Source organism: Crassostrea angulata, chromosome 2 (genome assembly GCF_025612915.1).
Source record: "Crassostrea angulata isolate pt1a10 chromosome 2, ASM2561291v2, whole genome shotgun sequence".
In the NCBI taxonomy this organism is placed as follows: domain Eukaryota; kingdom Metazoa; phylum Mollusca; class Bivalvia; order Ostreida; family Ostreidae; genus Magallana; species Magallana angulata.
In genome coordinates this window covers 9,941,037-9,952,977 of record NC_069112.1, presented here as the reverse complement: position 1 = coordinate 9,952,977, position 11,941 = coordinate 9,941,037, and the positions used below count along the sequence as shown (strand labels likewise).

General features: G+C 32.7%; 2 pseudogenes; one reads left to right on the top strand and one right to left on the bottom strand.

Moving 5' to 3' along the window:
* Positions 1 to 255: 255 nt before the first annotated feature.
* LOC128173039 (ninjurin-1-like) lies at positions 256 to 11,572 on the bottom strand (annotated as a pseudogene).
* LOC128172994 (uncharacterized) lies at positions 3,040 to 5,268 on the top strand (annotated as a pseudogene).
* Positions 11,573 to 11,941: the final 369 nt, after the last annotated feature.

Below are 11,941 nucleotides of genomic sequence, written 5' to 3'. Positions count from 1 at the left end.
ATGGTAAATTTCAGTTACCATCGAAACACATTGAATATACAATTAAGGGTGGAATGATAACAAAAAAAACCTTGCGTTTAAAAGTAGCGATAATAAGCTTAAACTACAAAAATCTGAAACGAAACTTTTTTTTTTTGAAAAACAAAGTATTTTTTTTTACACATTGTAATCTACAATCTTTCTAAGCTAAAAAAAATATATGCATAGCTTAATACCCAAATCATTTATTAAATAAGTACATAGCAGTTTGCTTTTTGGAACGATTGCTCCATTTGTAAATCAATGAGTTGTCGCTGCTCAACAGAGAACAGAGCAGTTTGCTATTTGAAACGATGTTTCCAGTTGCCGAACAACTTTTTGAAAAATAAGTGGTGTTATGTAACTTTGTATTTATTTAATTTTACAAAAGATTGTTCATAACTATTTGCGCACTGCTTAATCCACTGAAAGAGTGAATTGAAATACTTTCGAACAATACATGTAGTATACATCATTTTTACAGCTTTTATTTTAACATTTTTATAGCATACATGAAACTATAAAATGTTTCCAAACGTAATCTTAATTAAAACAGTATACAATCCGTTACTTAAAGTATTGATTGGTTAGTAAAAAAAAACCAATATCACTATATTAATGACAAATGGCGTGGTAAATCGTTAAAGTAGCATAACCAAATGTTTTGTTTCTTCAACAATTTTGCGAAATTGTTGGTAAGCCTAGCCCAGAGATGGCTACGTTAAAAACGACGAGAAAAAAAACTACAAGTATGCTTAAATCGTCGTATGTTTCATATCTTCTGCAATGCGTGCATTTTTTATCAATGCATGGAATCCTGTCATGAACGATTGTTTCCAAGGTTCTTTCTTGATTTTGATCCTGACTTTCGTTTGGTGATTGGGGCTGTTGGGGTTGCTGCTGTTTTTGCTGTTGTTGGTGTTGTTGATGTTTGTGCGTCAGATAAGTGTTTGTTTTCAGATTTTCTCTGTACTCGCCACATCTGAATTATAACTATTCCGAAAACTATGTGCGATAATAATGAAAAACCGATCAGTGTCAGTAGGGGTATGTAGAACTTGTTATCTGGGTCACTGTCCAGTACCGCACGGAGTTGGGAGATGTTTGCTGCTATAAGTGACGCGTCACAAAGACCCCGGACAAGGTTTTTTTCTGTCTGAAAAGGCATCCTTCAACAGCATGATTGAGGATTATTTGTATTTGGCTGTTGCTAGACCAATAAGACAGAAATATATATATATATATATATATATATATATATATATATATATATATATATATATATATATATATATAATCAAAAAAGAAATAGAAAATGAACAGTTCCAAAGTTTCTATTCACTAGCGCTTTCTGGATTTACATTCTTCTTCAGGTCAACGTACATAAGTTATGAAATTTAATAAATTTTGTACGTTCACCTGAAGAAGGATGTAAATCCAGAATGCGCTAGTGAATAGAAACTTTGGAACTGTTCATTTTCTTTTTCTTTTTTGAAAATTAATACTGTGTGATATCACCTTTCACTCATTTTGGATTATATATATATATATATATATATATATATATATATATATATATATATATATATATATATATATATATATATATATATATTCTCTACAAAAATTATACACACATCACACCCTTGACTAGATAGCTCTTTATTTCTAAAAAAAAATATATAACATTTCTTAACTGCTTTTTGGTACTGATGGATAACGGTATTCTGTGTCAAATCCGTTTGAAACTAAGACTCAAAGTAGACAGTTATATTAGCTGCAAGGCTTTATTTGATATCTGAAAATTTCGCCTGGACTTTCTGGTAGATATGCAATGAATGTCATCCCTCTTACCCAGCTAAGACTTAAAGTCTAGTTATACAAACTTTTTTTATAATGCAGGCACGTAGCATCAGGGGGAGCCGGGAGGGGGGGCGGCCCCCCTAATTTTCCTCGCAGCAACTAATTTTTTAAAATTTACATATAAAAAATTGAATTATCATGAAGTTGGTACCCCAATTTTTTGGAGGATATAAAAAATTAATATGAAAATAACGCGGGTAGATTAAGGCAACTCCGAGTTAAATGACCGTCAAAATTATGATCAGTTTAAAAACTGTTCATTTTTATGAAAAAAGTGCTGAATATGAATACCAAGTGAATGTGTTCCCAAAGATATCATTTTTCTTTTTCGGAATCGACTCGATCTTTGAAGCTGCCGAGCCATGGTATCATGTGACAGTTAAAAATAGATAATTTTTTTACCTTAACAAAAAATGAAAAAGTGTAACACTACCCCGAAGTTTATTTGTATGTTTGCTACTATAATTCGATCGGCAAATTAGTTCATGTTTATTGGTATTACTGCTAGAATCATATCGAATAAAAAAGATATTGTAAATATTTATCGGAAACCTCTCAACTTCTATAATTTCATTGAACATACTACGTATTTTTCATTTAAAACAAGGAAGTACATGATTCTAGCAGCACTTTTCAAGTAGTTTAGGTCATATACCGTTGATATTTACCAAAGTCATCTTTCATAATATCCGGGGTTGTGTTACACTTTTGCCTTTCTTTGTACACATTGACAGAGGAAAGGATGGTCAAGCCATATAAATGTCGATCTGCTTACCTTAAAACACTCGCTGATAAAACAATATATCCATGCCTGTATTATCCTGATTATATCCTAACTGACACTGATCTAAATCTTAGGTATCTGTATTAAAAAAGTCTTATTTTGGCATTGTTTACACTGCATTCCGATGATTTGTCTCCAGACATGATCTTCTCTATTAAACATGCTTGTGACGTCATCAATGATAATCATACGTAATAGAGAGAAATCGAAGCTATATTCAGTTAGAAGAGTTTCTAGTGATATTTTATGCCTGTAGTTTTTATAATTTAAACCAGAGATAAAGTTAAAATCGACATGTTTCTGAGTAAAATATGACATCATGCTGCTTATTGTGACGTCATATCGATCAGAGGAATTTGATCGCTGAGAGTTGCCTTATCATAGTTCTATTGCACGTTCGGGATCGCCATCTTGTGGCAGCTAATTATATATGCATGTCAAAGGTCAATCGGGGATAAACTTGTCTACGTAACAAACAAAATGGACGCTTGTTCTATTCAAGCAGTTAAACACCCGGTTCTTTTCGATTGACATTTTGTGATTTGGATATTTTGTACATATATTTCTATACACAATGGATCCTGGTGATCAAAGGTGTTCTTTGGAAGACTTTTCTCATTGGAAAATCGAGGCGTTGCGTTCTTTTTTGAGCCAAAGAGGTTTGTCAATTGGCGGGAATAAACAAGAACTTGTTGCACTCGCGTTTGCAGCTAATACACTTAACATGCCAATAATACCTACAGCTGTAGAAATTGAGAAGTCTAAGTTAGAATGCTACAAGAATTTACTTAAAGTTGGTGATGTTATTTTGCCGGACCCATTCTTAATATTCGACAAATGGGAGGACGAAACACAAGGAATGTCCCATTGGCCACCAGTGTTCATTACCGATGTGACCACTTTTCTAATGAAATACGAAAGCGAGGAGAAGGCTCAGCTGCATTTGAACCAATATAAGATCGGTAAAGCATATGAGTACTATACATCAGAGTGGCTGAAGGAGGTATTTTATCATCCAATATCTACTTCATCTTCCTACTGTTTTCTGCGTGCCAGATGTACTCCATCACAGAGTTTAAATGCAGCAACTCACAGTGCCTGGGTCTGTTTACAGAAAGCTACAGGACATGTTTTAAGTGCCTACTGCTCCTGCACCTCAGGGTTAGTATAAATAATTATATACTAGTAATTAAATCCTTTTTAGTCAAATTCTTTAAAGAGATCTTTATACTATAGTGATTATTTCAACTTGAAATTACTTGTATTTACATCTGAATTATAATTTACTCTCTTCTTATGTGGGTTCCATTATATCCGAGATACTAGTATATTATCTATCGATATTATTATTATGAGACACCAGAACATATTAAAAAAAACTTATATGTCTCAAATATATAGCTGTAGCATTCCTTTGAAACTTTTTGTAAAAAAAAATAATTCAAACTTTATTAACTAAAGAGTTTATAGCTGATTATATGGAATAGTTTAAAGACTTAATGTACTGAATGTTACTCTCATATTTTCAACAATTTCAGGTTGGGACAAACTTGCAACCATGTGGCAGGTCTACTTTTCCGCATTGAATCTGCAAACAAATTAGGCCTTACATCTTGCACCTCAGGCACATGCATATGGGTAAAACCATCTGAAAAGAAACTCCAGCCTGCCCAAATAAAGAGCATGAATTTCAAAAAGTCAAGACATGGTAAATCTGGTAGGTATATATATATTTATATATATACATGTATATTCTATTATGCTACATATGGTGCATGAATTTTTCAAGTGAAGTTATTGTATGACTATCATGTTTTACATATTTATATTTAGTGACCAGACCACTTGTTGGAAAGAGTAAGGCTGACTATGATGTAATGCCTGAAGCAAACAATGACACCGAGGCCTGCATTCAGAAAACTCTTTTGGCCTCTCTGAAGGATGCAATTCCAAATGCTTGTGTATTCAAAGGTATATTAAATTAGGAATTTTATTACATGTATAATTATTTTATATTTCTTGATTCATAATCTAACAAATAGAGGGCAACTGGAACTTAGAATGATTTTAAATTAGATAAAAAGGTCTAAAGAAATAAAAAAAGATACTTGTACTAGAGAAAACTTCTGTTATTTATCACTAATGAAATATATTGTTCTTGGGTCTTCTGTTGATTAATGTTCTTCTTTTTATGATAGGAATGCACACTACTGATGACCAGGATACCACACAGTTACCTGTACCAGTGAATCAGAAAGAAACAGCTGATGTTATGGCTTTTGATGTTTCAAACTATTATATTGACAATATGGTTAAAAACAATGTAGAACATGTCACAGAGACTGAGGTTCAAGCCATTAACAACCTCACCATGGGTCAATCATCCAACCCCAATTGGACAGAGATGAGAAAAGGACGGATTACGGCATCGAATTTCTATGCTGTCCATACAAAAGTGGAAAGTTATAAGAGAAACGCTGCACACTGTGACATAAAGCCTTTGCTCTCACGTATAATGGGATATAAACATGTTAATCCGAATGTGATGTCTTTAAAGTATGGACGAGAAATGGAACCCATTGCTAAAATTGAGTTTATGAAAATGTACAGAAAAAAACACAAAGATGTATCATTTCATGAATGTGGTATATTTTTAGATGTTGATCACCCCTATTTAGCAGCTTCCCCCGATTTATTGGTATCATGTTCTTGCTGTGGTGAGGGTTTAGTAGAATTTAAATGTCCTCTCATTCCAAAATGTTCTACATGTTTTTCTTTTTGCAAATGTAATTTGCCAAGTTGTTTACAAAACACTGAATCACTTACATTGAAACACGGGGCATATTATGGTCAAATTCAGGGCCAGATTGAACTTACAAAGCGAAAATGGTGTATACTGTACATATATACATGCAATGGACCATTTTATGAAAATATTGTATTTGACCAGCATTTTTATTCAGAAATGTCATCCAACCTTGAATTTTTCTATCATTCATTTGTTTTACCAGAGATTCATTCTAGGTCTTTGCAACATCTTTTGACCCAAGAAAGTTTAAATGTTCATACACCAGAGCCAATGGAAATTGACAACAAGGTACATGTAGATGGGGAGACATATTTTTGTCCTGAATGTAATATGGTTGTTATGAATGAAGTGACCAAGCTTAAAGAGCGTAGCATATATTGTGATGTGTGCAAACTTTGGTATCATTTTCATTGTGTTGGAATAACTGACAAGTATGTCAAAAGTTTGACATCATGGCATTGTAAAAAATGCATTCAATCTTCTTCTTAAGCTTCTCTCAATAAATGATCTGAAGCAAATAAACCCGGTACTTATATATGTACATGTACATTTTATGTAATCGTAATTCTAATTGTTACCATTGATATTCATAGTATGTTCATTGTATGTACTATATTTCATTGCATGACTTGGAAAATAATAAATTGTTTACATTTTCTTTTCATTTTATTTCATATATTAATTTAATTTACATTCTCTTCGAATATTAAATGCATTTCATAACATGTTATAACAAAATGCCAAAACGAAATATACTTAGAAGAGTTATTAGTACCAGACAATATAGGGATAGACTACTCGGGCAAAAGCTATTGTAAGTTTTCTCAGTACTTTGGAAGAGGTGGATACATGTTACACACCCCACTAACTATTCTTACAATATCATCAAGGTGTTGGCACAATGTAAGGGGAATTTCAAACTTCAATATGCGAAAGTACTTCATTCTTCTAATAGCCTGCTCTACAAAAATCCTTCTATTAGCTATTTCTTTTGTTTTCCTAACATCATTAGCTGGCATTTGACTGACCCCATGTTTGCCTGGGGGGGTCAATAGAGTAGCATGAAGAAGGGTGAAATCTTGCAATAGATTACTAAAACCTTTGTCGGCCATAATACAATCAAAAGGCTCTATAAGATCCATAAACCCCGAGTGAAGTGTGATATGCTTATCACTGGTCCTCCCACCCCAGCATTCTGAAACAAAGTTTATCATACCTGATGGGTTTATGCTTAATAAAAATTTTGCAGTGTGATGATGTTTGTAATCACTCCAACACTGGTTTTGGTACACTAAATTTTGGGGTTTTTCTATAAATACCTCCGAACAATCAATAATGTGCCTTACTTGTGAGTATTTGGTAGTTCTGAAAGAAGGGGGTAGGTTATGTCTGGCTACATCTTTTTGAGCATTGAATACTAAACAGCTCAGATACCTTTTCAACAATTTCACCCATGTTGTGAAAATTCTTGACACATATGATAGAGATATCTGAAATCTGTCAGCAAGATCCTCATCTAAAAGACCAAGTCTGATTTTCATGAATGTAAGAAGCATTTCCTCCTTTGGATTTAATTTTCTACAAGCCCTATTTTTCTGAAATTTTTTATGTTTAAGAGTAGTGCAATGATAGGATGGGCCCTTCCAATATCTAACATTTTTAAGAGATGGTTGTATTGCATTGTAGACTGCATTAAAAGCAGACTTGGTAGGGATTCCTGTATAGAATTTAACTTTCCTATCATTGACCAACAAACTCAACATGTCACGCGATTTGAGCTGATTTTGAACATTGACTGAAGTTTTCTTTTTAAGATCATTTAACTCTAAAGTGAGACTTCTTATTTGATCTTTAAACTTTCTTATCTCTTCTTCCTTGTACAAACATGTATCACAGTATTCCAAATAATCATGGTCAATCAAATGACTTTTAACATTGTTTGTCACATCAGAATCACTGTGACAGTCATTGGATGTAGATTTCCTTTTCTTAGTAGGAATTTCTAAACATCTGTCCTTTGGTGGCTGCCTCCCAACAACAACTCTGTCCATGTGTCCCATATGCAGTGTTGGGTAAGGATTCTTTGGGGTAGGTCCAAGATCCACAAAATGATTAGAACATATTCTGGAATCGTTATTTGGAAGCCAGAGTTCTCCACTTTGACTTTGGCGGTTTATGTTTCTAATCCAGATATTTCTGGCATATTTGTCTTGGGATTCTGTGGGAAATGTTAATAATTTGAAGGGAGGATCACATGTACATCTCCCAGTTCCAAAATTACAGGAATGTATTACACATAATTGTGATCTCCATTTTTTTAACTTGTTGTCACCATTGTAGCAACCATTGACACAACAATGTCTTCCCGGCATATTTGTCAACAAATTTTCACAAACAACAAACTGTTCAAAGAAAACTTCCACACAAAAAAAGAATAGAAAACTGAAAACTGTTATAATGGGTTTCTTACCACCATAAGCTCTAATACTCTGCAAACAAATGAGAATCAGTAATAACAGTCTAAATTCTTACCTTGATTAATATACTGTATTTTAAAGAACTTGGGTAATCTCTGATATTTTTTGTTAATTACGCCCCCTCCTTTTCACAGAAAAGACAGGCTGGCATTTCTGATTATAATCATAATTTAAATTGCGATAGTTTTTTATTATATTATTATATATATTAGAAGATACATTGGTAATTTAATTCAGTATAAAAGCGTTTCGTGTGAGCTGTTAAAAAATAGGTTGTTGATCTCGGATTATGTAATCAGATGGATACGGTATTTTGTCAGCAGCATGATAAAGATTTAAATTAAGAATATTCTTGAATGAAACTCAAGTAGATTTTGTTATGATCGTAATCCGCACACTTAAAACTTACCAATACGATATATTCAAACATAAGTATACCGTTGACATTGATTTATTGAGTATTTCTTATTATACTTCTTGATAAGCCTAGCGCATTTTCCACTGTTTACTAGAGCGGGAGAACCCGGATGTAAAATTTATCCCCGATTGACCTTTGACACAACGTGACGTCGGAGAGTGCAATAGGACTATACCCGTGAAAGAAATAAGTATCGAAATTGAAGTTATATACCACACAAGCTCCCCCCCCCCCCCCCCCCCCCCGGATTAGGATTTTGAAGATTCGGGAAATGTCCTAATTTCCTTTTTTATTTTTTTGCTTGTCAAGATTTTGGATGAGTCTGCCCCCCCCCCCCCCCCCCACTTTCAAAAACGATGCTACGTGCCTGTAATGTTATCTACTAAAAAACCTATTGGATATCTGTTATTCTCTATCAATGTCTTAAGTTATTTCAACTCATGTTGAACAATAAGTTTTGTCCGTTGTTCGCGACAAATGCGTCAAATAAAACCAAATTCATTTTCTTTTAGACATAATCAAAATCAATGAAAAAGAATTAAAAATACATCATGTTGGGTCTGGGGTTGGTTGCCTCCTCCGTCTACTTCATCCAGGTCACTGTGTTTCTATGACAAGAACAAAAATAAGTTCATCATCAAAACAAAAATATAATGTTCATGTTATACATGGGAAATCAACGGTTACAATATTTTCTTGCATTTATGTAATATAATTATTTGCAAATAGCGAATATGCAAGACTTTTCGAGTTGTTGTAATTCATTGATTCATATCCATTCTAAGCAAGTTTGACATTTGTACCTGAGTTATTCGTGATTTGTAATTTTATTTTACTAAAAGGACTGCAAACCATTATGACGGCAGAAGCGGCCGCTATCTCTAATCGAATAAGTAATGGATCAGAGTTTGAAATCAATATGTCTTTACGATTATATTTACGCTATATTAAATGGGCATGGTCACGATTTTGGTCAAAAATTACTTTCCCGGTCTCAATGTTTGTAATGCTGTACTAAGGCGTTTTTAATAGTCATTTAAAATTTGAGTGCAATTTGTTGAGATATAAGCGAGTTACAAAGCTTGCATTTCTTTGCTATGCAGACAAAGCTTTTGTTTACATTTTGAATGTTGAAGTGAAAATTCCAGTTTTAGACCTAAAACAAATGTGCTTAAAGTGAATATGTAGACAGAAAATCAACTTTAAAAGATTTTGTTTACTGGTATATTCAACCTATGTAAACAAAAACAGGGCACACGCCTTGTTTACATGACAAGGAATTGTGAGCCCTGTATCTTGATCATAACTCTACGACTGACTCTCAATTTTCACTTGATCACTAGAAATGCATTCCTAAAGCATTATAATGATAAAAACCGAAAAATAGAAATTCACCAAAATCGTGACCACGCCCCTTTAAAAAAAGCTAGATGCAAACCCATGTCTCTAGTAATTCATACTCTTAAATCATCTATGCTAATACCCAAGCACAAAAAATTGTTTAGTTGTTTATTGATCCATGTAAATTAAAGTGCAATGCGCGAATCTGATCTAGAACAGGAAATTCAAATTCACAAAGCAGTGTTATCTAACCTTTAAGTCTCCATCATCTATCCCTTACACACTTCCAATGGCCAAAGTATGTATGTTTAAAAAGTTTATAAGGAAGACATTTCGTGGAATAAGTACAATAAATGAAAATTACGGTATAAGGAATAATAAACCCTATTTTACTCATACATTTCAATTTCCTTCCATACTCAAAGTCAGTTCATGTATAAAAACAGAGCAAATTTTGAAACACTAAACATATAATTATATTTCGTTTTTTATTTATTTCCGGAGTCTGAATGGTCAACAAATTAACCATCAGTTCTGCCTTAAACCTTTAAATTTGATTTTTTTGAGTCTCGAAATATTTTCAATAAAGAAAATCCAATAATTTAGCTTTAATTTGAATATTTTTCCTCGTGATAATTTTTTATAGCATTTTAAAACATGTACAGACTATGAAACGTACTACTACACAAAAAAGCGTGTGAGCTTCGTGCTAGAAACATTTCGTGTAACCTTTAAGCCTTTCGTGTAAACCGTTTGTCGTTTAATGTAAACTGTTTTGCAGCTTTTGCAACAAAGCGTGTTAATTGTTTCGAGCAAAGCGTGCGAGAACCATGTTAATCGTTCATCAGTTTTTATTCAGAACTCTCTGCTATTTTAATTGTTTCAATATGACGCCCGTGTTGAACATTTTCTTAATTTTTTCTGCTGTGCTGCTGTTTTTACTCATGGGAATAAATCTAGAAAAAATGATATACTTATCTTTAACAAATTTGTATTTAATTTTAACAACCAAGAGAAAAGTATTAAACAAAGACATAAAGTTTTTTACGATTCTTATGGCAGGTACAATAATAAAATTCGCCATAAATTAAACTATGAGGGTTAATCCAAAATCGTTGTTTGGAGCTTTGATATATTTTGAAGCTTGCAATTTATTAAAAAATCCAACCCTCAAATACGACGTAAATGATGCGGCGATGTCACGTATCTATCATGTTATACACACCAATATCTTAATAAGTGTTCAACGAAATTTAAAATTCGAATTACAATTTTGATACGGAAAATATTGTTCTTGTTTCCACAGAAACAGTTGTCTTTTTTTTTTTTTTTACATAAAATGTTAATTGCCTGGACATTAATGGGGATGAAAAAAAAAATACAAGTATAAGGACGATTACCTAATTTGATTTTCAATAAATATATGGCGCAACTAAACAAAGAAATGCTACGAACATCAAATTCTTAATATTACGTCACAGTCACTAGACATCATAAAGAATTGATATTGATGCAATATATAGGTATTTCACGTCATTATTATGCACATAGCTTGACTCATGCATAGACTGGTCTTACTTAAACTGGAGTAATATTAAAATCCTTTTATACCTTTCTCAATATTATTTTACATGCACAAACTTAATATACTACAACATTTCTGTAATGAGTTTTATATCCTAGTAGTCTGAAGTTATTCACGAAGATCTACATACATAAGTTAACAGAGTATTTGCCAGAGAACAAATCAATTATAACACGACTTCAATGGTTACTCGTATTGGAATATAGTTAAACAGTCCTTTTACCTCATCCATTGCGATGGAATGACTATTTTCTTCTGTCGTTGTAATGTAATTCTAAAACAAAAATAAAAATATGTTTATCATCAAAACAAATATATACTGTATGCAAATGGTAACAATAGAAAGACAATAGGTTTGATACTTTATATATACAACTATGTATCTGTGTTTTCTAAACGCGTTAATTGATAGATGTAAATATAGATATGATTAATATTAACTCTGATTGAGTCTCCGACCATTATATATGAACATGGGTTAAAAGTTATTCGTAAGACTTATCGATATTGAGTATTGAGTAAAGTCTTTTTGATGCAAGTTTAACATGTACTTGAGTTGTTCGCACTTGAAATATTGCACGATTTTGAGGCAGAAACGCGCGTAACGTCAAATCGTATGGGTAACGGACCTATGTTTTACATCAAC